Source organism: Eutrigla gurnardus, assembly GCF_963514095.1.
Source record: "Eutrigla gurnardus genome assembly, chromosome: 11".
NCBI lineage: Eukaryota > Metazoa > Chordata > Actinopteri > Perciformes > Triglidae > Eutrigla > Eutrigla gurnardus.
In genome coordinates, this window is record NC_139925.1 from 646,811 (window position 1) to 673,108 (window position 26,298).

Genomic DNA, 26,298 nt, shown 5'->3' on the forward strand with positions numbered 1-26,298 from the left:
TATCACAGGGCTGACATGTAGAGACAGACAGGTAACCAGTCTATCACAGGGAGACATGTAGAGACAGACAGGTAACCAGTCTATCACAGGGAGACATGTAAAGACAGACAGGTAACCAGTCTATCACAGGGAGACATGTAGAGACAGACAGGTAACCAGTCTATCACAGGGAGACATGTAGAGACAGACAGGTAACCAGTCTATCACAGGGCTGACATGTAGAGACAGACAGGCAACCAGTCTATCACAGGGAGACATGTAGAGACAGACAGGTAACCAGTCTATCACAGGGCTGACATGTAGAGACAGACAGGTAACCAGTCTATCACAGGGAGACATGTAGAGACAGACAGGTAACCAGTCTATCACAGGGCTGACATGTAGAGACAGACAGGCAACCAGTCTATCACAGGGCTGACATGTAGAGACAGACAGGTAACCAGTCTATCACAGGGCCGACATGTAGAGACAGACAGGTAACCAGTCTATCACAGGGAGACATGTAGAGACAGACAGGTAACCAGTCTATCACAGGGGGACATGTAGAGACAGACAGGTAACCAGTCTATCACAGGGAGACATGTAGAGACAGACAGGTAACCAGTCTATCACAGGGAGACATGTAGAGACAGACAGGTAACCAGTCTATCACAGGGAGACATGTAAAGACAGACAGGTAACCAGTCTATCACAGGGAGACATGTAGAGACAGACAGGTGACCAGTCTATCACAGGGAGACATGTAGAGACAGACAGGTAACCAGTCTATCACAGGGAGACATGTAGAGACAGACAGGTAACCAGTCTATCACAGGGCTGACATGTAGAGACAGACAGGTAACCAGTCTATCACAGGGAGACATGTAGAGACAGACAGGTAACCAGTCTATCACAGGGAGACATGTACAGACAGACAGGTAACCAGTCTATCACAGGGCTGACATGTAGAGACAGACAGGTAACCAGTCTATCACAGGGCTGACATGTAGAGACAGACAGGTAACCAGTCTATCATAGGGCTGACATGTAGAGACAGACAGGTGACCAGTCTATCACAGGGAGACATGTAGAGACAGACAGGTAACCAGTCTATCACAGGGAGACATGTAGAGACAGACAGGTAACCAGTCTATCACAGGGAGACATGTAGAGACAGACAGGTAACCAGTCTATCATGGGGCCGACATGTAGAGACAGACAGGTAACCAGTCTATCACAGGGAGACATGTAGAGACAGACAGGTAACCAGTCTATCACAGGGAGACATGTAGAGACAGACAGGTAACCAGTCTATCACAGGGAGACATGTAGAGACAGACAGGTAACCAGTCTATCATGGGGCCGACATGTAGAGACAGACAGGTAACCAGTCTATCACAGGGAGACATGTAGAGACAGACAGGTAACCAGTCTATCACAGGGAGACATGTAGAGACAGACAGGTAACCAGTCTATCACAGGGAGACATGTAGAGACAGACAGGTAACCAGTCTATCACAGGGGGACATGTAGAGACAGACAGGTAACCAGTCTATCACAGGGAGACATGTAGAGACAGACAGGTAACCAGTCTATCACAGGGAGACATGTAGAGACAGACAGGTAACCAGTCTATCACAGGGAGACATGTACAGACAGACAGGTAACCAGTCTATCACAGGGCTGACATGTAGAGACAGACAGGTATCCAGTCTATCACAGGGCTGACATGTAGAGACAGACAGGTAACCAGTCTATCACAGGGAGACATGTAGAGACAGACAGGTAACCAGTCTATCACAGGGAGACATGTACAGACAGACAGGTAACCAGTCTATCACAGGGAGACATGTAGAGACAGACAGGTAACCAGTCTATCACAGGGCTGACATGTAGAGACAGACAGGCAACCAGTCTATCACAGGGCTGACATGTAGAGACAGACAGGTAACCAGTCTATCACAGGGCCGACATGTAGAGACAGACAGGTAACCAGTCTATCACAGGGAGACATGTAGAGACAGACAGGTAACCAGTCTATCACAGGGAGACATGTAGAGACAGACAGGTAACCAGTCTATCATGGGGCCGACATGTAGAGACAGACAGGTAACCAGTCTATCACAGGGAGACATGTAGAGACAGACAGGTAACCAGTCTATCACAGGGAGACATGTAGAGACAGACAGGTAACCAGTCTATCACAGGGAGACATGTAGAGACAGACAGGTAACCAGTCTATCACAGGGGGACATGTAGAGACAGACAGGTAACCAGTCTATCACAGGGAGACATGTAGAGACAGACAGGTAACCAGTCTATCACAGGGAGACATGTAGAGACAGACAGGTAACCAGTCTATCACAGGGAGACATGTAAAGACAGACAGGTAACCAGTCTATCACAGGGAGACATGTAGAGACAGACAGGTGACCAGTCTATCACAGGGAGACATGTAGAGACAGACAGGTAACCAGTCTATCACAGGGAGACATGTAGAGACAGACAGGTAACCAGTCTATCACAGGGCTGACATGTAGAGACAGACAGGTAACCAGTCTATCACAGGGAGACATGTAGAGACAGACAGGTAACCAGTCTATCACAGGGAGACATGTACAGACAGACAGGTAACCAGTCTATCACAGGGCTGACATGTAGAGACAGACAGGTAACCAGTCTATCACAGGGCTGACATGTAGAGACAGACAGGTAACCAGTCTATCATAGGGCTGACATGTAGAGACAGACAGGTAACCAGTCTATCACATGGAGACATGTGGAGACAGACAGGTAACCAGTCTATCACAGGGAGACATGTAGAGACAGACAGGTAACCAGTCTATCACAGGGAGACATGTAGAGACCGACAGGTAACCAGTCTATCACAGGGGGACATGTAGAGACAGACAGGTAACCAGTCTATCACAGGGCTGACATGTAGAGACAGACAGGTAACCAGTCTATCACAGGGAGACATGTAGAGACAGACAGGTAACCAGTCTATCACAGGGAGACATGTAGAGACAGACAGGTAACCAGTCTATCACAGGGCTGACATGTAGAGACAGACAGGCAACCAGTCTATCACAGGGCTGACATGTAGAGACAGACAGGTAACCAGTCTATCACAGGGCCGACATGTAGAGACAGACAGGTAACCAGTCTATCACAGGGAGACATGTAGAGACAGACAGGTAACCAGTCTATCACAGGGAGACATGTAGAGACAGACAGGTAACCAGTCTATCATGGGGCCGACATGTAGAGACAGACAGGTAACCAGTCTATCACAGGGAGACATGTAGAGACAGACAGGTAACCAGTCTATCATAGGGGGACATGTAGAGACAGACAGGTAACCAGTCTATCACAGGGAGACATGTAGAGACAGACAGGTAACCAGTCTATCACAGGGAGACATGTAGAGACAGACAGGTAACCAGTCTATCACAGGGGGACATGTAGAGACAGACAGGTAACCAGTCTATCACAGGGAGACATGTAGAGACAGACAGGTAACCAGTCTATCACAGGGAGACATGTACAGACAGACAGGTAACCAGTCTATCACAGGGCTGACATGTAGAGACAGACAGGTAACCAGTCTATCACAGGGCTGACATGTAGAGACAGACAGGTAACCAGTCTATCATAGGGCTGACATGTAGAGACAGACAGGTAACCAGTCTATCACATGGAGACATGTGGAGACAGACACGTAACCAGTCTATCACAGGGAGACATGTAGAGACAGACAGGTAACCAGTCTATCACAGGGAGACATGTAGAGACCGACAGGTAACCAGTCTATCACAGGGGGACATGTAGAGACAGACAGGTAACCAGTCTATCACATGGAGACATGTGGAGACAGACAGGTAACCAGTCTATCACAGGGAGACATGTAGAGACCGACAGGTAACCAGTCTATCACAGGGAGACATGTAGAGACAGACAGGTAACCAGTCTATCACAGGGAGACATGTAGAGACAGACAGGTAACCAGTCTATCACGGGGCCGACATGTAGAGACAGACAGGTAACCAGTCTATCACAGGGAGACATGTAGAGACAGACAGGTAACCAGTCTATCACAGGGGGACATGTAGAGACAGACAGGTAACCAGTCTATCACAGGGAGACATGTAGAGACAGACAGGTAACCAGTCTATCACATGGAGACATGTAGAGACAGACAGGTAACCAGTCTATCACAGGGGGACATGTAGAGACAGACAGGTAACCAGTCTATCACAGAGAGACATGTAGAGACAGACAGGTAACCAGTCTATCACAGGGAGACATGGAGAGACAGACAGGTAACCAGTCTATCACAGGGAGACATGTAAAGACAGACAGGTAACCAGTCTATCACAGGGAGACATGTAGAGACAGACAGGTGACCAGTCTATCACAGGGAGACATGTAGAGACAGACAGGTAACCAGTCTATCACAGGGGGACATGTAGAGACAGACAGGTAACCAGTCTATCACAGGGAGACATGTAGAGACAGACAGGTAACCAGTCTATCACAGGGAGACATGTAGAGACAGATAGGTAACCAGTCTATCACAGGGAGACATGTAGAGACAGACAGGTAACCAGTCTATCACGGGGCCGAAATGTAGAGACAGACAGGTAACCAGTCTATCACAGGGAGACATGTAGAGACAGACAGGTAACCAGTCTATCACAGGGAGACATGTACAGACAGACAGGTAACCAGTCTATCACAGGGCTGACATGTAGAGACAGACAGGTAACCAGTCTATCACAGGGCTGAAATGTAGAGACAGACAGGTAACCAGTCTATCATAGGGCTGACATGTAGAGACAGACAGGTGACCAGTCTATCACAGGGAGACATGTAGAGACAGACAGGTAACCAGTCTATCACAGGGAGACATGTAGAGACAGACAGGTAACCAGTCTATCACAGGGAGACATGTAGAGACAGACAGGTAACCAGTCTATCATGGGGCCGACATGTAGAGACAGACAGGTAACCAGTCTATCACAGGGAGACATGTAGAGACAGACAGGTAACCAGTCTATCACAGGGAGACATGTAGAGACAGACAGGTAACCAGTCTATCACAGGGAGACATGTAGAGACAGACAGGTAACCAGTCTATCATGGGGCCGACATGTAGAGACAGACAGGTAACCAGTCTATCACAGGGAGACATGTAGAGACAGACAGGTAACCAGTCTATCACAGGGAGACATGTAGAGACAGACAGGTAACCAGTCTATCACAGGGAGACATGTAGAGACAGACAGGTAACCAGTCTATCACAGGGGGACATGTAGAGACAGACAGGTAACCAGTCTATCACAGGGAGACATGTAGAGACAGACAGGTAACCAGTCTATCACAGGGAGACATGTAGAGACAGACAGGTAACCAGTCTATCACAGGGAGACATGTACAGACAGACAGGTAACCAGTCTATCACAGGGCTGACATGTAGAGACAGACAGGTAACCAGTCTATCACAGGGCTGACATGTAGAGACAGACAGGTAACCAGTCTATCATAGGGCTGACATGTAGAGACAGACAGGTAACCAGTCTATCACATGGAGACATGTGGAGACAGACAGGTAACCAGTCTATCACAGGGAGACATGTAGAGACCGACAGGTAACCAGTCTATCACAGGGGGACATGTAGAGACAGACAGGTAACCAGTCTATCACAGGGCTGACATGTAGAGACAGACAGGTAACCAGTCTATCACAGGGAGACATGTAGAGACAGACAGGTAACCAGTCTATCACAGGGAGACATGTAGAGACAGACAGGTAACCAGTCTATCACAGGGCTGACATGTAGAGACAGACAGACAACCAGTCTATCACAGGGCTGACATGTAGAGACAGACAGGTAACCAGTCTATCACAGGGCCGACATGTAGAGACAGACAGGTAACCAGTCTATCACAGGGAGACATGTAGAGACAGACAGGTAACCAGTCTATCACAGGGAGACATGTAGAGACAGACAGGTAACCAGTCTATCATGGGGCCGACATGTAGAGACAGACAGGTAACCAGTCTATCACAGGGAGACATGTAGAGACAGACAGGTAACCAGTCTATCACAGGGAGACATGTAGAGACAGACAGGTAACCAGTCTATCACAGGGAGACATGTAGAGACAGACAGGTAACCAGTCTATCACAGGGGGACATGTAGAGACAGACAGGTAACCAGTCTATCACAGGGAGACATGTAGAGACAGACAGGTAACCAGTCTATCACAGGGAGACATGTAGAGACAGACAGGTAACCAGTCTATCACAGGGAGACATGTAGAGACAGACAGGTGACCAGTCTATCACAGGGAGACATGTAGAGACAGACAGGTAACCAGTCTATCACAGGGAGACATGTAGAGACAGACAGGTAACCAGTCTATCACAGGGCTGACATGTAGAGACAGACAGGTAACCAGTCTATCACAGGGAGACATGTAGAGACAGACAGGTAACCAGTCTATCACAGGGAGACATGTACAGACAGACAGGTAACCAGTCTATCACAGGGCTGACATGTAGAGACAGACAGGTAACCAGTCTATCACAGGGCTGACATGTAGAGACAGACAGGTAACCAGTCTATCATAGGGCTGACATGTAGAGACAGACAGGTAACCAGTCTATCACATGGAGACATGTGGAGACAGACAGGTAACCAGTCTATCACAGGGAGACATGTAGAGACAGACAGGTAACCAGTCTATCACAGGGAGACATGTAGAGACCGACAGGTAACCAGTCTATCACAGGGGGACATGTAGAGACAGACAGGTAACCAGTCTATCACAGGGCTGACATGTAGAGACAGACAGGTAACCAGTCTATCACAGGGAGACATGTAGAGACAGACAGGTAACCAGTCTATCACAGGGAGACATGTAGAGACAGACAGGTAACCAGTCTATCACAGGGCTGACATGTAGAGACAGACAGGCAACCAGTCTATCACAGGGCTGACATGTAGAGACAGACAGGTAACCAGTCTATCACAGGGCCGACATGTAGAGACAGACAGGTAACCAGTCTATCACAGGGAGACATGTAGAGACAGACAGGTAACCAGTCTATCACAGGGAGACATGTAGAGACAGACAGGTAACCAGTCTATCATGGGGCCGACATGTAGAGACAGACAGGTAACCAGTCTTTCACAGGGAGACATGTAGAGACAGACAGGTAACCAGTCTATCACAGGGGGACATGTAGAGACAGACAGGTAACCAGTCTATCACAGGGAGACATGTAGAGACAGACAGGTAACCAGTCTATCACAGGGAGACATGTACAGACAGACAGGTAACCAGTCTATCACAGGGGGACATGTAGAGACAGACAGGTAACCAGTCTATCACAGGGAGACATGTAGAGACAGACAGGTAACCAGTCTATCACAGGGAGACATGTAGAGACAGACAGGTAACCAGTCTATCACAGGGAGACATGTAAAGACAGACAGGTAACCAGTCTATCACAGGGAGACATGTAGAGACAGACAGGTGACCAGTCTATCACAGGGAGACATGTAGAGACAGACAGGTAACCAGTCTATCACAGGGAGACATGTAGAGACAGACAGGTAACCAGTCTATCACAGGGCTGACATGTAGAGACAGACAGGTAACCAGTCTATCACAGGGAGACATGTAGAGACAGACAGGTAACCAGTCTATCACAGGGAGACATGTACAGACAGACAGGTAACCAGTCTATCACAGGGCTGACATGTAGAGACAGACAGGTAACCAGTCTATCACAGGGCTGACATGTAGAGACAGACAGGTAACCAGTCTATCATAGGGCTGACATGTAGAGACAGACAGGTAACCAGTCTATCACATGGAGACATGTGGAGACAGACACGTAACCAGTCTATCACAGGGAGACATGTAGAGACAGACAGGTAACCAGTCTATCACAGGGAGACATGTAGAGACCGACAGGTAACCAGTCTATCACAGGGGGACATGTAGAGACAGACAGGTAACCAGTCTATCACATGTAGACATGTGGAGACAGACAGGTAACCAGTCTATCACAGGGAGACATGTAGAGACCGACAGGTAACCAGTCTATCACAGGGAGACATGTAGAGACAGACAGGTAACCAGTCTATCACGGGGCCGACATGTAGAGACAGACAGGTAACCAGTCTATCACAGGGAGACATGTAGAGACAGACAGGTAACCAGTCTATCACAGGGGGACATGTAGAGACAGACAGGTAACCAGTCTATCACAGGGAGACATGTAGAGACAGACAGGTAACCAGTCTATCACTTGGAGACATGTAGAGACAGACAGGTAACCAGTCTATCACAGGGGGACATGTAGAGACAGACAGGTAACCAGTCTATCACAGGGAGACATGTAGAGACAGACAGGTAACCAGTCTATCACAGGGAGACATGGAGAGACAGACAGGTAACCAGTCTATCACAGGGAGACATGTAAAGACAGACAGGTAACCAGTCTATCACAGGGAGACATGTAGAGACAGACAGGTGACCAGTCTATCACAGGGAGACATGTAGAGACAGACAGGTAACCAGTCTATCACAGGGGGACATGTAGAGACAGACAGGTAACCAGTCTATCACAGGGAGACATGTAGAGACAGACAGGTAACCAGTCTATCACAGGGAGACATGTAGAGACAGATAGGTAACCAGTCTATCACAGGGAGACATGTAGAGACAGACAGGTAACCAGTCTATCACGGGGCCGACATGTAGAGACAGACAGGTAACCAGTCTATCACAGGGAGACATGTAGAGACAGACAGGTAACCAGTCTATCACAGGGGGACATGTAGAGACAGACAGGTAACCAATCTATCACATGGAGACATGTGGAGACAGACAGGTAACCAGTCTATCACAGGGAGACATGTAGAGACAGACAGGTAACCAGTCTATCACAGGGAGACATGTAGAGACAGACAGGTAACCAGTCTATCACAGGGAGACATGTAGAGACAGACAGGTAACCAGTCTATCACAGGGCCGACATTTAGAGACAGACAGGTAACCAGTCTATCACAGGGAGACATGTAGAGACAGACAGGTAACCAGTCTATCACAGGGAGACATGTACAGACAGACAGGTAACCAGTCTATCACAGGGCTGACATGTAGAGACAGACAGGTAACCAGTCTATCACAGGGCTGACATGTAGAGACAGACAGGTAACCAGTCTATCATAGGGCTGACATGTAGAGACAGACAGGTAACCAGTCTATCACAGGGAGACATGTAGAGACAGACAGGTAACCAGTGTATCACAGGGAGACATGTACAGACAGACAGGTAACCAGTCTATCACAGGGCTGACATGTAGAGACAGACAGGTAACCAGTCTATCACAGGGAGACATGTACAGACAGACAGGTAACCAGTCTATCACAGGGCTGACATGTAGAGACAGACAGGTAACCAGTCTATCACAGGGCTGACATGTAGAGACAGACAGGTAACCAGTCTATCATAGGGCTGACATGTAGAGACAGACAGGTAACCAGTCTATCACATGGAGACATGTGGAGACAGACAGGTAACCAGTCTATCACAGGGAGACATGTAGAGACAGACAGGTAACCAGTCTATCACATGGAGACATGTGGAGACAGACAGGTAACCAGTCTATCACAGGGAGACATGTAGAGACAGACAGGTAACCAGTCTATCACAGGGAGACATGTAGAGACAGACAGGTAACCAGTCTATCACAGGGAGACATGTAGAGACAGACAGGTAACCAGTCTATCACAGGGAGACATGTAGAGACAGACAGGTAACCAGTCTATCACAGGGCTGACATGTAGAGACAGACAGGCAACCAGTCTATCACAGGGCTGACATATAGAGACAGACAGGTAACCAGTCTATCACAGGGCCGACATGTAGAGACAGACAGGTAACCAGTCTATCACAGGGAGACATGTAGAGACAGACAGGTAACCAGTCTATCACAGGGAGACATGTAGAGACAGACAGGTAACCAGTCTATCATGGGGCCGACATGTAGAGACAGACAGGTAACCAGTCTATCACAGGGAGACATGTAGAGACAGACAGGTAACCAGTCTATCACAGGGGGACATGTAGAGACAGACAGGTAACCAGTCTATCACAGGGAGACATGTAGAGACAGACAGGTAACCAGTCTATCACAGGGAGACATGTAGAGACAGACAGGTAACCAGTCTATCACAGGGGGACATGTAGAGACAGACAGGTAACCAGTCTATCACAGGGAGACATGTAGAGACAGACAGGTAACCAGTCTATCACAGGGAGACATGTAGAGACAGACAGGTAACCAGTCTATCACAGGGAGACATGTAAAGACAGACAGGTAACCAGTCTATCACAGGGAGACATGTAGAGACAGACAGGTGACCAGTCTATCACAGGGAGACATGTAGAGACAGACAGGTAACCAGTCTATCACAGGGAGACATGTAGAGACAGACAGGTAACCAGTCTATCACAGGGCTGACATGTAGAGACAGACAGGTAACCAGTCTATCACAGGGAGACATGTAGAGACAGACAGGTAACCAGTCTATCACAGGGAGACATGTACAGACAGACAGGTAACCAGTCTATCACAGGGCTGACATGTAGAGACAGACAGGTAACCAGTCTATCACAGGGCTGACATGTAGAGACAGACAGGTAACCAGTCTATCATAGGGCTGACATGTAGAGACAGACAGGTAACCAGTCTATCACATGGAGACATGTGGAGACAGACACGTAACCAGTCTATCACATGGAGACATGTAGAGACAGACAGGTAACCAGTCTATCACAGGGAGACATGTAGAGACCGACAGGTAACCAGTCTATCACAGGGGGACATGTAGAGACAGACAGGTAACCAGTCTATCACATGGAGACATGTGGAGACAGACAGGTAACCAGTCTATCACAGGGAGACATGTAGAGACCGACAGGTAACCAGTCTATCACAGGGAGACATGTAGAGACAGACAGGTAACCAGTCTATCACAGGGAGACATGTAGAGACAGACAGGTAACCAGTCTATCACGGGGCCGACATGGAGAGACAGACAGGTAACCAGTCTATCACAGGGAGACATGTAGAGACAGACAGGTAACCAGTCTATCACAGGGGGACATGTAGAGACAGACAGGTAACCAGTCTATCACAGGGAGACATGTAGAGACAGACAGGTAACCAGTCTATCACATGGAGACATGTAGACAGACAGGTAACCAGTCTATCACAGGGAGACATGTAGAGACAGACAGGTAACCAGTCTATCACAGGGGGACATGTAGAGACAGACAGGTAACCAGTCTATCACAGGGAGACATGGAGAGACAGACAGGTAACCAGTCTATCACAGGGAGACATGTAAAGACAGACAGGTAACCAGTCTATCACAGGGAGACATGTAGAGACAGACAGGTGACCAGTCTATCACAGGGAGACATGTAGAGACAGACAGGTAACCAGTCTATCACAGGGGGACATGTAGAGACAGACAGGTAACCAGTCTATCACAGGGAGACATGTAGAGACAGATAGGTAACCAGTCTATCACAGGGAGACATGTAGAGACAGACAGGTAACCAGTCTATCACGGGGCCGACATGTAGAGACAGACAGGTAACCAGTCTATCACAGGGAGACATGTAGAGACAGACAGGTAACCAGTCTATCACAGGGGGACATGTAGAGACAGACAGGTAACCAATCTATCACATGGAGACATGTGGAGACAGACAGGTAACCAGTCTATCACAGGGAGACATGTAGAGACAGACAGGTAACCAGTCTATCACAGGGAGACATGTAGAGACAGACAGGTAACCAGTCTATCACAGGGAGACATGTAGAGACAGACAGGTAACCAGTCTATCACGGGGCCGACATTTAGAGACAGACAGGTAACCAGTCTATCACAGGGAGACATGTAGAGACAGACAGGTAACCAGTCTATCACAGGGCTGACATGTAGAGACAGACAGGTGACCAGTCTATCACAGGGCTGACATGTAGAGAGAGACAGGTGACCAGTCTATCACAGGGCTGACATGTAGAGACAGACAGGTAACCAGTCTATCACAGGCTGACATGTAGAGACAGACAGGTGACCAGTCTATCACAGGGCTGACATGTAGAGACAGACAGGTAACCAGTCTATCACAGGGAGACATGTAGAGACAGACAGGTAACCAGTCTATCACAGGGAGACATGTAGAGACAGACAGGTAACCAGTCTATCACAGGGAGACATGTAGAGACAGACAGGTAACCAGTCTATCACAGGGCTGAAATGTAGAGACAGACAGGCAACCAGTCTATCACAGGGCTGACATGTAGAGACAGACAGGTAACCAGTCTATCACATGGAGACATGTGGAGACAGACAGGTAACCAGTCTATCACAGGGAAACATGTAGAGACAGACAAGTAACCAGTCTATCACAGGGAGACATGTAGAGACCGACAGGTAACCAGTCTATCACAGGGGGACATGTAGAGACAGACAGGTAACCAGTCTATCACAGGGCTGACATGTAGAGACAGACAGGTAACCAGTCTATCACAGGGAGACATGTAGAGACAGACAGGTAACCAGTCTATCACAGGGAGACATGTAGAGACAGACAGGTAACCAGTCTATCACAGGGCTGACATGTAGAGACAGACAGGCAACCAGTCTATCACAGGGCTGACATGTAGAGACAGACAGGCAACCAGTCTATCACAGGGCTGACATGTAGAGACAGACAGGTAACCAGTCTATCACAGGGCCGACATGTAGAGACAGACAGGTAACCAGTCTATCACAGGGAGACATGTAGAGACAGACAGGTAACCAGTCTATCACAGGGAGACATGTAGAGACAGTCAGGTAACCAGTCTATCACGGGGCCGACATGTAGAGACAGACAGGTAACCAGTCTATCACAGGGAGACATGTAGAGACAGACAGGTAACCAGTCTATCACAGGGGGACATGTAGAGACAGACAGGTAACCAATCTATCACATGGAGACATGTGGAGACAGACAGGTAACCAGTCTATCACAGGGAGACATGTAGAGACAGACAGGTAACCAGTCTATCACAGGGAGACATGTAGAGACAGACAGGTAACCAGTCTATCACAGGGAGACATGTAGAGACAGACAGGTAACCAGTCTATCACGGGGCCGACATTTAGAGACAGACAGGTAACCAGTCTATCACAGGGAGACATGTAGAGACAGACAGGTAACCAGTCTATCACAGGGAGACATGTACAGACAGACAGGTAACCAGTCTATCACAGGGCTGACATGTAGAGACAGACAGGTAACCAGTCTATCACAGGGCTGACATGTAGAGACAGACAGGTAACCAGTCTATCATAGGGCTGACATGTAGAGACAGACAGGTAACCAGTCTATCACAGGGAGACATGTAGAGACAGACAGGTAACCAGTCTATCACAGGGAGACATGTACAGACAGACAGGTAACCAGTCTATCACAGGGCTGACATGTAGAGACAGACAGGTAACCAGTCTATCACAGGGAGACATGTACAGACAGACAGGTAACCAGTCTATCACAGGGCTGACATGTAGAGACAGACAGGTAACCAGTCTATCACAGGGCTGACATGTAGAGACAGACAGGTAACCAGTCTATCATAGGGCTGACATGTAGAGACAGACAGGTAACCAGTCTATCACATGGAGACATGTGGAGACAGACAGGTAACCAGTCTATCACAGGGAGACATGTAGAGACAGACAGGTAACCAGTCTATCACAGGGAGACATGTAGAGACCGACAGGTAACCAGTCTATCACAGGGGGACATGTAGAGACAGACAGGTAACCAGTCTATCACAGGGCTGACATGTAGAGACAGACAGGTAACCAGTCTATCACAGGGAGACATGTAGAGACAGACAGGTAACCAGTCTATCACAGGGAGACATGTAGAGACAGACAGGTAACCAGTCTATCACAGGGCTGACATGTAGAGACAGACAGGCAACCAGTCTATCACAGGGCTGACATGTAGAGACAGACAGGTAACCAGTCTATCACAGGGCCGACATGTAGAGACAGACAGGTAACCAGTCTATCACAGGGAGACATGTAGAGACAGACAGGTAACCAGTCTATCACAGGGCCGACATGTAGAGACAGACAGGTAACCAGTCTATCACAGGGAGACATGTAGAGACAGACAGGTAACCAGTCTATCACAGGGAGACATGTAGAGACAGACAGGTAACCAGTCTATCATGGGGCCGACATGTAGAGACAGACAGGTAACCAGTCTATCACAGGGAGACATGTAGAGACAGACAGGTAACCAGTCTATCACAGGGGGACATGTAGAGACAGACAGGTAACCAGTCTATCACAGGGAGACATGTAGAGACAGACAGGTAACCAGTCTATCACAGGGATACATGTAGAGACAGACAGGTAACCAGTCTATCACAGGGGGACATGTAGAGACAGACAGGTAACCAGTCTATCACAGGGAGACATGTAGAGACAGACAGGTAACCAGTCTATCACAGGGAGACATGTAGAGACAGACAGGTAACCAGTCTATCACAGGGAGACATGTAAAGACAGACAGGTAACCAGTCTATCACAGGGAGACATGTAGAGACAGACAGGTGACCAGTCTATCACAGGGAGACATGTAGAGACAGACAGGTAACCAGTCTATCACAGGGAGACATGTAGAGACAGACAGGTAACCAGTCTATCACAGGGCTGACATGTAGAGACAGACAGGTAACCAGTCTATCACAGGGAGACATGTAGAGACAGACAGGTAACCAGTCTATCACAGGGAGACATGTACAGACAGACAGGTAACCAGTCTATCACAGGGCTGACATGTAGAGACAGACAGGTAACCAGTCTATCACAGGGCTGACATGTAGAGACAGACAGGTAACCAGTCTATCATAGGGCTGACATGTAGAGACAGACAGGTAACCAGTCTATCACATGGAGACATGTGGAGACAGACACGTAACCAGTCTATCACATGGAGACATGTAGAGACAGACAGGTAACCAGTCTATCACAGGGAGACATGTAGAGACCGACAGGTAACCAGTCTATCACAGGGGGACATGTAGAGACAGACAGGTAACCAGTCTATCACATGGAGACATGTGGAGACAGACAGGTAACCAGTCTATCACAGGGAGACATGTAGAGACCGACAGGTAACCAGTCTATCACAGGGAGACATGTAGAGACAGACAGGTAACCAGTCTATCACAGGGAGACATGTAGAGACAGACAGGTAACCAGTCTATCACGGGGCCGACATGGAGAGACAGACAGGTAACCAGTCTATCACAGGGAGACATGTAGAGACAGACAGGTAACCAGTCTATCACAGGGGGACATGTAGAGACAGACAGGTAACCAGTCTATCACAGGGAGACATGTAGAGACAGACAGGTAACCAGTATATCACATGGAGACATGTAGACAGACAGGTAACCAGTCTATCACAGGGGGACATGTAGAGACAGACAGGTAACCAGTCTATCACAGGGAGACATGTAGAGACAGACAGGTAACCAGTCTATCACAGGGAGACATGGAGAGACAGACAGGTAACCAGTCTATCACAGGGAGACATGTAAAGACAGACAGGTAACCAGTCTATCACAGGGAGACATGTAGAGACAGACAGGTGACCAGTCTATCACAGGGAGACATGTAGAGACAGACAGGTAACCAGTCTATCACAGGGGGACATGTAGAGACAGACAGGTAACCAGTCTATCACAGGGAGACATGTAGAGACAGATAGGTAACCAGTCTATCACAGGGAGACATGTAGAGACAGACAGGTAACCAGTCTATCACGGGGCCGACATGTAGAGACAGACAGGTAACCAGTCTATCACAGGGAGACATGTAGAGACAGACAGGTAACCAGTCTATCACAGGGGGACATGTAGAGACAGACAGGTAACCAATCTATCACATGGAGACATGTGGAGACAGACAGGTAACCAGGCTATCACAGGGAGACATGTAGAGACAGACAGGTAACCAGTCTATCACAGGGAGACATGTAGAGACAGACAGGTAACCAGTCTATCACAGGGAGACATGTAGAGACAGACAGGTAACCAGTCTATCACGGGGCCGACATTTAGAGACAGACAGGTAACCAGTCTATCACAGGGAGACATGTAGAGACAGACAGGTAACCAGTCTATCACAGGGCTGACATGTAGAGACAGACAGGTGACCAGTCTATCACAGGGCTGACATGTAGAGAGAGACAGGTGACCAGTCTATCACAGGGCTGACATGTAGAGACAGACAGGTGACCAGTCTATCACAGGGCTGACATGTAGAGACAGACAGGTAACCAGTCTATCACAGGGAGACATGTAGAGACAGACAGGTAACCAGTCTATCACAGGGAGACATGTAGAGACAGACAGGTAACCAGTCTATCACAGGGAGACATGTAGAGACAGACAGGTAACCAGTCTATCACAGGGCTGAAATGTAGAGACAGACAGGCAACCAGTCTATCACAGGGCTGACATGTAGAGACAGACAGGTAACCAGTCTATCACATGGAGACATGTGGAGACAGACAGGTAACCAGTCTATCACAGGGAAACATGTAGAGACAGACAAGTAACCAGTCTATCACAGGGAGACATGTAGAGACCGACAGGTAACCAGTCTATCACAGGGGGACATGTAGAGACAGACAGGTAACCAGTCTATCACAGGGCTGACATGTAGAGACAGACAGGTAACCAGTCTATCACAGGGAGACATGTAGAGACAGACAGGTAACCAGTCTATCACAGGGCTGACATGTAGAGACAGACAGGTAACCAGTCTATCATAGGGCTGACATGTAGAGACAGACAGGTAACCAGTCTATCACATGGAGACATGTGGAGACAGACACGTAACCAGTCTATCACATGGAGACATGTAGAGACAGACAGGTAACCAGTCTATCACAGGGAGACATGTAGAGACCGACAGGTAACCAGTCTATCACAGGGGGACATGTAGAGACAGACAGGTAACCAGTCTATCACATGGAGACATGTGGAGACAGACAGGTAACCAGTCTATCACAGGGAGACATGTAGAGACCGACAGGTAACCAGTCTATCACAGGGAGACATGTAGAGACAGACAGGTAACCAGTCTATCACAGGGAGACATGTACAGACAGACAGGTAACCAGTCTATCACGGGGCCGACATGGAGAGACAGACAGGTAACCAGTCTATCACAGGGAGACATGTAGAGACAGACAGGTAACCAGTCTATCACAGGGGGACATGTAGAGACAGACAGGTAACCAGTCTATCACAGGGAGACATGTAGAGACAGACAGGTAACCAGTATATCACATGGAGACATGTAGACAGACAGGTAACCAGTCTATCACAGGGGGACATGTAGAGACAGACAGGTAACCAGTCTATCACAGGGAGACATGTAGAGACAGACAGGTAACCAGTCTATCACAGGGAGACATGGAGAGACAGACAGGTAACCAGTCTATCACAGGGAGACATGTAAAGACAGACAGGTAACCAGTCTATCACAGGGAGACATGTAGAGACAGACAGGTGACCAGTCTATCACAGGGAGACATGTAGAGACAGACAGGTAACCAGTCTATCACAGGGGGACATGTAGAGACAGACAGGTAACCAGTCTATCACAGGGAGACATGTAGAGACAGATAGGTAACCAGTCTATCACAGGGAGACATGTAGAGACAGACAGGTAACCAGTCTATCACGGGGCCGACATGTAGAGACAGACAGGTAACCAGTCTATCACAGGGAGACATGTAGAGACAGACAGGTAACCAGTCTATCACAGGGGGACATGTAGAGACAGACAGGTAACCAATCTATCACATGGAGACATGTGGAGACAGACAGGTAACCAGGCTATCACAGGGAGACATGTAGAGACAGACAGGTAACCAGTCTATCACAGGGAGACATGTAGAGACAGACAGGTAACCAGTCTATCACAGGGAGACATGTAGAGACAGACAGGTAACCAGTCTATCACGGGGCCGACATTTAGAGACAGACAGGTAACCAGTCTATCACAGGGAGACATGTAGAGACAGACAGGTAACCAGTCTATCACAGGGCTGACATGTAGAGACAGACAGGTGACCAGTCTATCACAGGGCTGACATGTAGAGAGAGACAGGTGACCAGTCTATCACAGGGCTGACATGTAGAGACAGACAGGTAACCAGTCTATCACAGGCTGACATGTAGAGACAGACAGGTGACCAGTCTATCACAGGGCTGACATGTAGAGACAGACAGGTAACCAGTCTATCACAGGGAGACATGTAGAGACAGACAGGTAACCAGTCTATCACAGGGAGACATGTAGAGACAGACAGGTAACCAGTCTATCACAGGGAGACATGTAGAGACAGACAGGTAACCAGTCTATCACAGGGCTGAAATGTAGAGACAGACAGGCAACCAGTCTATCACAGGGCTGACATGTAGAGACAGACAGGTAACCAGTCTATCACATGGAGACATGTGGAGACAGACAGGTAACCAGTCTATCACAGGGAAACATGTAGAGACAGACAAGTAACCAGTCTATCACAGGGAGACATGTAGAGACCGACAGGTAACCAGTCTATCACAGGGGGACATGTAGAGACAGACAGGTAACCAGTCTATCACAGGGCTGACATGTAGAGACAGACAGGTAACCAGTCTATCACAGGGAGACATGTAGAGACAGACAGGTAACCAGTCTATCACAGGGAGACATGTAGAGACAGACAGGTAACCAGTCTATCACAGGGCTGACATGTAGAGACAGACAGGCAACCAGTCTATCACAGGGCTGACATGTAGAGACAGACAGGTAACCAGTCTATCACAGGGCTGACATGTAGAGACAGACAGGTAACCAGTCTATCATAGGGCTGACATGTAGAGACAGACAGGTAACCAGTCTATCACATGGAGACATGTGGAGACAGACAGGTAACCAGTCTATCACAGGGAGACATGTAGAGACCGACAGGTAACCAGTCTATCACAGGGAGACATGTAGAGACAGACAGGTAACCAGTCTATCACAGGGAGACATGTAGAGACAGACAGGTAACCAGTCTATCACGGGGCCGACATGGAGAGACAGACAGGTAACCAGTCTATCACAGGGAGACATGTAGAGACAGACAGGTAACCAGTCTATCACAGGGGGACATGTAGAGACAAACAGGTAACCAGTCTATCACAGGGAGACATGTAGAGACAGACAGGTAACCAGTATATCACATGGAGACATGTAGACAGACAGGTAACCAGTCTATCACAGGGGGACATGTAGAGACAGACAGGTAACCAGTCTATCACAGGGAGACATGTAGAGACAGACAGGTAACCAGTCTATCACGGGGCCGACATGGAGAGACAGACAGGTAACCAGTCTATCACAGGGAGACATGTAGAGACAGACAGGTAACCAGTCTATCACAGGGGGACATGTAGAGACAGACAGGTAACCAGTCTATCACAGGGAGACATGTAGAGATAGACAGGTAACCAGTATATCACATGGAGACATGTAGACAGACAGGTAACCAGTCTATCACAGGGGGACATGTAGAGACAGACAGGTAACCAGTCTATCACAGGGAGACATGTAGAGACAGACAGGTAACCAGTCTATCACAGGGAGACATGGAGAGACAGACAGGTAACCAGTCTATCACAGGGAGACATGTAAAGACAGACAGGTAACCAGTCTATCACAGGGAGACATGTAGAGACAGACAGGTGACCAGTCTATCACAGGGAGACATGTAGAGACAGACAGGTAACCAGTCTATCACAGGGGGACATGTAGAGACAGACAGGTAACCAGTCTATCACAGGGAGACATGTAGAGACAGATAGGTAACCAGTCTATCACAGGGAGACATGTAGAGACAGACAGGTAACCAGTCTATCACGGGGCCGACATGTAGAGACAGACAGGTAACCAGTCTATCACAGGGAGACATGTAGAGACAGACAGGTAACCAGTCTATCACAGGGGGACATGTAGAGACAGACAGGTAACCAATCTATCACATGGAGACATGTGGAGACAGACAGGTAACCAGGCTATCACAGGGAGACATGTAGAGACAGACAGGTAACCAGTCTATCACAGGGAGACATGTAGAGACAGACAGGTAACCAGTCTATCACAGGGAGACATGTAGAGACAGACAGGTAACCAGTCTATCACGGGGCCGACATTTAGAGACAGACAGGTAACCAGTCTATCACAGGGAGACATGTAGAGACAGACAGGTAACCAGTCTATCACAGGGCTGACATGTAGAGACAGACAGGTGACCAGTCTATCACAGGGCTGACATGTAGAGAGAGACAGGTGACCAGTCTATCACAGGGCTGACATGTAGAGACAGACAGGTAACCAGTCTATCACAGGCTGACATGTAGAGACAGACAGGTGACCAGTCTATCACAGGGCTGACATGTAGAGACAGACAGGTAACCAGTCTATCACAGGGAGACATGTAGAGACAGACAGGTAACCAGTCTATCACAGGGAGACATGTAGAGACAGACAGGTAACCAGTCTATCACAGGGAGACATGTAGAGACAGACAGGTAACCAGTCTATCACAGGGCTGAAATGTAGAGACAGACAGGCAACCAGTCTATCACAGGGCTGACATGTAGAGACAGACAGGTAACCAGTCTATCACATGGAGACATGTGGAGACAGACAGGTAACCAGTCTATCACAGGGAAACATGTAGAGACAGACAAGTAACCAGTCTATCACAGGGAGACATGTAGAGACCGACAGGTAACCAGTCTATCACAGGGGGACATGTAGAGACAGACAGGTAACCAGTCTATCACAGGGCTGACATGTAGAGACAGACAGGTAACCAGTCTATCACAGGGAGACATGTAGAGACAGACAGGTAACCAGTCTATCACAGGGAGACATGTAGAGACAGACAGGTAACCAGTCTATCACAGGGCTGACATGTAGAGACAGACAGGCAACCAGTCTATCACAGGGCTGACATGTAGAGACAGACAGGTAACCAGTCTATCACAGGGCTGACATGTAGAGACAGACAGGTAACCAGTCTATCATAGGGCTGACATGTAGAGACAGACAGGTAACCAGTCTATCACATGGAGACATGTGGAGACAGACAGGTAACCAGTCTATCACAGGGAGACATGTAGAGACCGACAGGTAACCAGTCTATCACAGGGAGACATGTAGAGACAGACAGGTAACCAGTCTATCACAGGGAGACATGTAGAGACAGACAGGTAACCAGTCTATCACGGGGCCGACATGGAGAGACAGACAGGTAACCAGTCTATCACAGGGAGACATGTAGAGACAGACAGGTAACCAGTCTATCACAGGGGGACATGTAGAGACAAACAGGTAACCAGTCTATCACAGGGAGACATGTAGAGACAGACAGGTAACCAGTATATCACATGGAGACATGTAGACAGACAGGTAACCAGTCTATCACAGGGGGACATGTAGAGACAGACAGGTAACCAGTCTATCACAGGGAGACATGTAGAGACAGACAGGTAACCAGTCTATCACAGGGAGACATGGAGAGACAGACAGGTAACCAGTCTATCACAGGGAGACATGTAAAGACAGACAGGTAACCAGTCTATCACAGGGAGACATGTAGAGACAGACAGGTGACCAGTCTATCACAGGGAGACATGTAGAGACAGACAGGTAACCAGTCTATCACAGGGGGACATGTAGAGACAGACAGGTAACCAGTCTATCACAGGGAGACATGTAGAGACAGATAGGTAACCAGTCTATCACAGGGAGACATGTAGAGACAGACAGGTAACCAGTCTATCACGGGGCCGACATGTAGAGACAGACAGGTAACCAGTCTATCACAGGGAGACATGTAGAGACAGACAGGTAACCAGTCTATCACAGGGGGACATGTAGAGACAGACAGGTAACCAATCTATCACATGGAGACATGTGGAGACAGACAGGTAACCAGTCTATCACAGGGAGACATGTAGAGACAGACAGGTAACCAGTCTATCACAGGGAGACATGTAGAGACAGACAGGTAACCAGTCTATCACAGGGAGACATGTAGAGACAGACAGGTAACCAGTCTATCACGGGGCCGACATTTAGAGACAGACAGGTAACCAGTCTATCACAGGGAGACATGTAGAGACAGACAGGTAACCAGTCTATCACAGGGCTGACATGTAGAGACAGACAGGTGACCAGTCTATCACAGGGCTGACATGTAGAGAGAGACAGGTGACCAGTCTATCACAGGGCTGACATGTAGAGACAGACAGGTAACCAGTCTATCACAGGCTGACATGTAGAGACAGACAGGTGACCAGTCTATCACAGGGCTGACATGTAGAGACAGACAGGTAACCAGTCTATCACAGGGAGACATGTAGAGACAGACAGGTAACCAGTCTATCACAGGGAGACATGTAGAGACAGACAGGTAACCAGTCTATCACAGGGAGACATGTAGAGACAGACAGGTAACCAGTCTATCACAGGGCTGAAATGTAGAGACAGACAGGCAACCAGTCTATCACAGGGCTGACATGTAGAGACAGACAGGTAACCAGTCTATCACATGGAGACATGTGGAGACAGACAGGTAACCAGTCTATCACAGGGAAACATGTAGAGACAGACAAGTAACCAGTCTATCACAGGGAGACATGTAGAGACCGACAGGTAACCAGTCTATCACAGGGGGACATGTAGAGACAGACAGGTAACCAGTCTATCACAGGGCTGACATGTAGAGACAGACAGGTAACCAGTCTATCACAGGGAGACATGTAGAGACAGACAGGTAACCAGTCTATCACAGGGAGACATGTAGAGACAGACAGGTAACCAGTCTATCACAGGGCTGACATGTAGAGACAGACAGGCAACCAGTCTATCACAGGGCTGACATGTAGAGACAGACAGGTAACCAGTCTATCACAGGGCCGACATGTAGAGACAGACAGGTAACCAGTCTATCACAGGGAGACATGTAGAGACAGACAGGTAACCAGTCTATCACAGGGAGACATGTAGCGACAGACAGGTAACCAGTCTATCATGGGGCCGACATGTAGAGACAGACAGGTAACCAGTCTATCACAGGGAGACATGTAGAGACAGACAGGTAACCAGTCTATCACAGGGGGACATCTAGAGACAGACAGGTAACCAGTCTATCACAGGGAGACATGTAGAGACAGACAGGTAACCAGTCTATCACAGGGAGACATGTAGAGACAGACAGGTAACCAGTCTATCACAGGGGGACATGTAGAGACAGACAGGTAACCAGTCTATCACAGGGAGACATGTAGAGACAGACAGGTAACCAGTCTATCACAGGGAGACATGTAGAGACAGACAGGTAACCAGTCTATCACAGGGAGACATGTAGAGACAGACAGGTAACCAGTCTATCACAGGGAGACATGTAAAGACAGACAGGTAACCAGTCTATCACAGGGAGACATGTAGAGACAGACAGGCAACCAGTCTATCACAGGGCTGACATGTAGAGACAGACAGGTAACCAGTCTATCACAGGGCCGACATGTAGAGACAGACAGGTAACCAGTCTATCACAGGGAGACATGTAGAGACAGACAGGTAACCAGTCTATCACAGGGAGACATGTAGAGACAGACAGGTAACCAGTCTATCATGGGGCCGACATGTAGAGACAGACAGGTAACCAGTCTATCACAGGGAGACATGTAGAGACAGACAGGTAACCAGTCTATCACAGGGGGACATGTAGAGACAGACAGGTAACCAGTCTATCACAGGGAGACATGTAGAGACAGACAGGTAACCAGTCTATCACAGGGAGACATGTAGAGACAGACAGGTAACCAGTCTATCACAGGGGGACATGTAGAGACAGACAGGTAACCAGTCTATCACAGGGAGACATGTAGAGACAGACAGGTAACCAGTCTATCACAGGGAGACATGTAGAGACAGACAGGTAACCAGTCTATCACAGGGAGACATGTAAAGACAGACAGGTAACCAGTCTATCACAGGGAGACATGTAGAGACAGACAGGTGACCAGTCTATCACAGGGAGACATGTAGAGACAGACAGGTAACCAGTCTATCACAGGGAGACATGTAGAGACAGACAGGTAACCAGTCTATCACAGGGCTGACATGTAGAGACAGACAGGTAACCAGTCTATCACAGGGAGACATGTAGAGACAGACAGGTAACCAGTCTATCACAGGGAGACATGTACAGACAGACAGGTAACCAGTCTATCACAGGGCTGACATGTAGAGACAGACAGGTAACCAGTCTATCACAGGGCTGACATGTAGAGACAGACAGGTAACCAGTCTATCATAGGGCTGACATGTAGAGACAGACAGGTAACCAGTCTATCACATGGAGACATGTGGAGACAGACACGTAACCAGTCTATCACAGGGAGACATGTAGAGACAGACAGGTAACCAGTCTATCACAGGGAGACATGTAGAGACCGACAGGTAACCAGTCTATCACAGGGGGACATGTAGAGACAGACAGGTAACCAGTCTATCACATGGAGACATGTAGAGACCGACAGGTAACCAGTCTATCACAGGGAGACATGTAGAGACCGACAGGTAACCAGTCTATCACAGGGAGACATGTAGAGACAGACAGGTAACCAGTCTATCACAGGGAGACATGTAGAGACAGACAGGTAACCAGTCTATCACAGGGCCGACATGTAGAGACAGACAGGTAACCAGTCTATCACAGGGAGACATGTAGAGACAGACAGGTAACCAGTCTATCACAGGGGGACATGTAGAGACAGACAGGTAACCAGTCTATCACATGGAGACATGTAGAGACCGACAGGTAACCAGTCTATCACAGGGAGACATGTAGAGACCGACAGGTAACCAGTCTATCACAGGGAGACATGTAGAGACAGACAGGTAACCAGTCTATCACAGGGAGACATGTAGAGACAGACAGGTAACCAGTCTATCACGGGGCCGACATGTAGAGACAGACAGGTAACCAGTCTATCACAGGGAGACATGTAGAGACAGACAGGTAACCAGTCTATCACAGGGGGACATGTAGAGACAGACAGGTAACCAGTCTATCACAGGGAGACATGTAGAGACAGACAGGTAACCAGTCTATCACATGGAGACATGTAGAGACAGACAGGTAACCAGTCTATCACAGGGGGACATGTAGAGACAGACAGGTAACCAGTCTATCACAGGGAGACATGTAGAGACAGACAGGTAACCAGTCTATCACAGGGAGACATGGAGAGACAGACAGGTAACCAGTCTATCACAGGGAGACATGTAAAGACAGACAGGTATCCAGTCTATCACAGGGAGACATGTAGAGACAGACAGGTGACCAGTCTATCACAGGGAGACATGTAGAGACAGACAGGTAACCAGTCTATCACAGGGGGACATGTAGAGACAGACAGGTAACCAGTCTATCACAGGGAGACATGTAGAGACAGATAGGTAACCAGTCTATCACAGGGAGACATGTAGAGACAGACAGGTAACCAGTCTATCACGGGGCCGACATGTAGAGACAGACAGGTAACCAGTCTATCACAGGGAGACATGTAGAGACAGACAGGTAACCAGTCTATCACAGGGGGACATGTAGAGACAGACAGGTAACCAGTCTATCACAGGGAGACATGTGGAGACAGACAGGTAACCAGTCTATCACAGGGAGACATGTAGAGACAGACAGGTAACCAGTCTATCACAGGGAGACATGTAGAGACAGACAGGTAACCAGTCTATCACAGGGAGACATGTAGAGACAGACAGGTAACCAGTCTATCACGGGGCCGACATTTAGAGACAGACAGGTAACCAGTCTATCACAGGGAGACATGTAGAGACAGACAGGTAACCAGTCTATCACAGGGAGACATGTACAGACAGACAGGTAACCAGTCTATCACAGGGCTGACATGTAGAGACAGACAGGTAACCAGTCTATCACAGGGCTGACATGTAGAGACAGACAGGTAACCAGTCTATCATAGGGCTGACATGTAGAGACAGACAGGTAACCAGTCTATCACAGGGAGACATGTAGAGACAGACAGGTAACCAGTCTATCACAGGGAG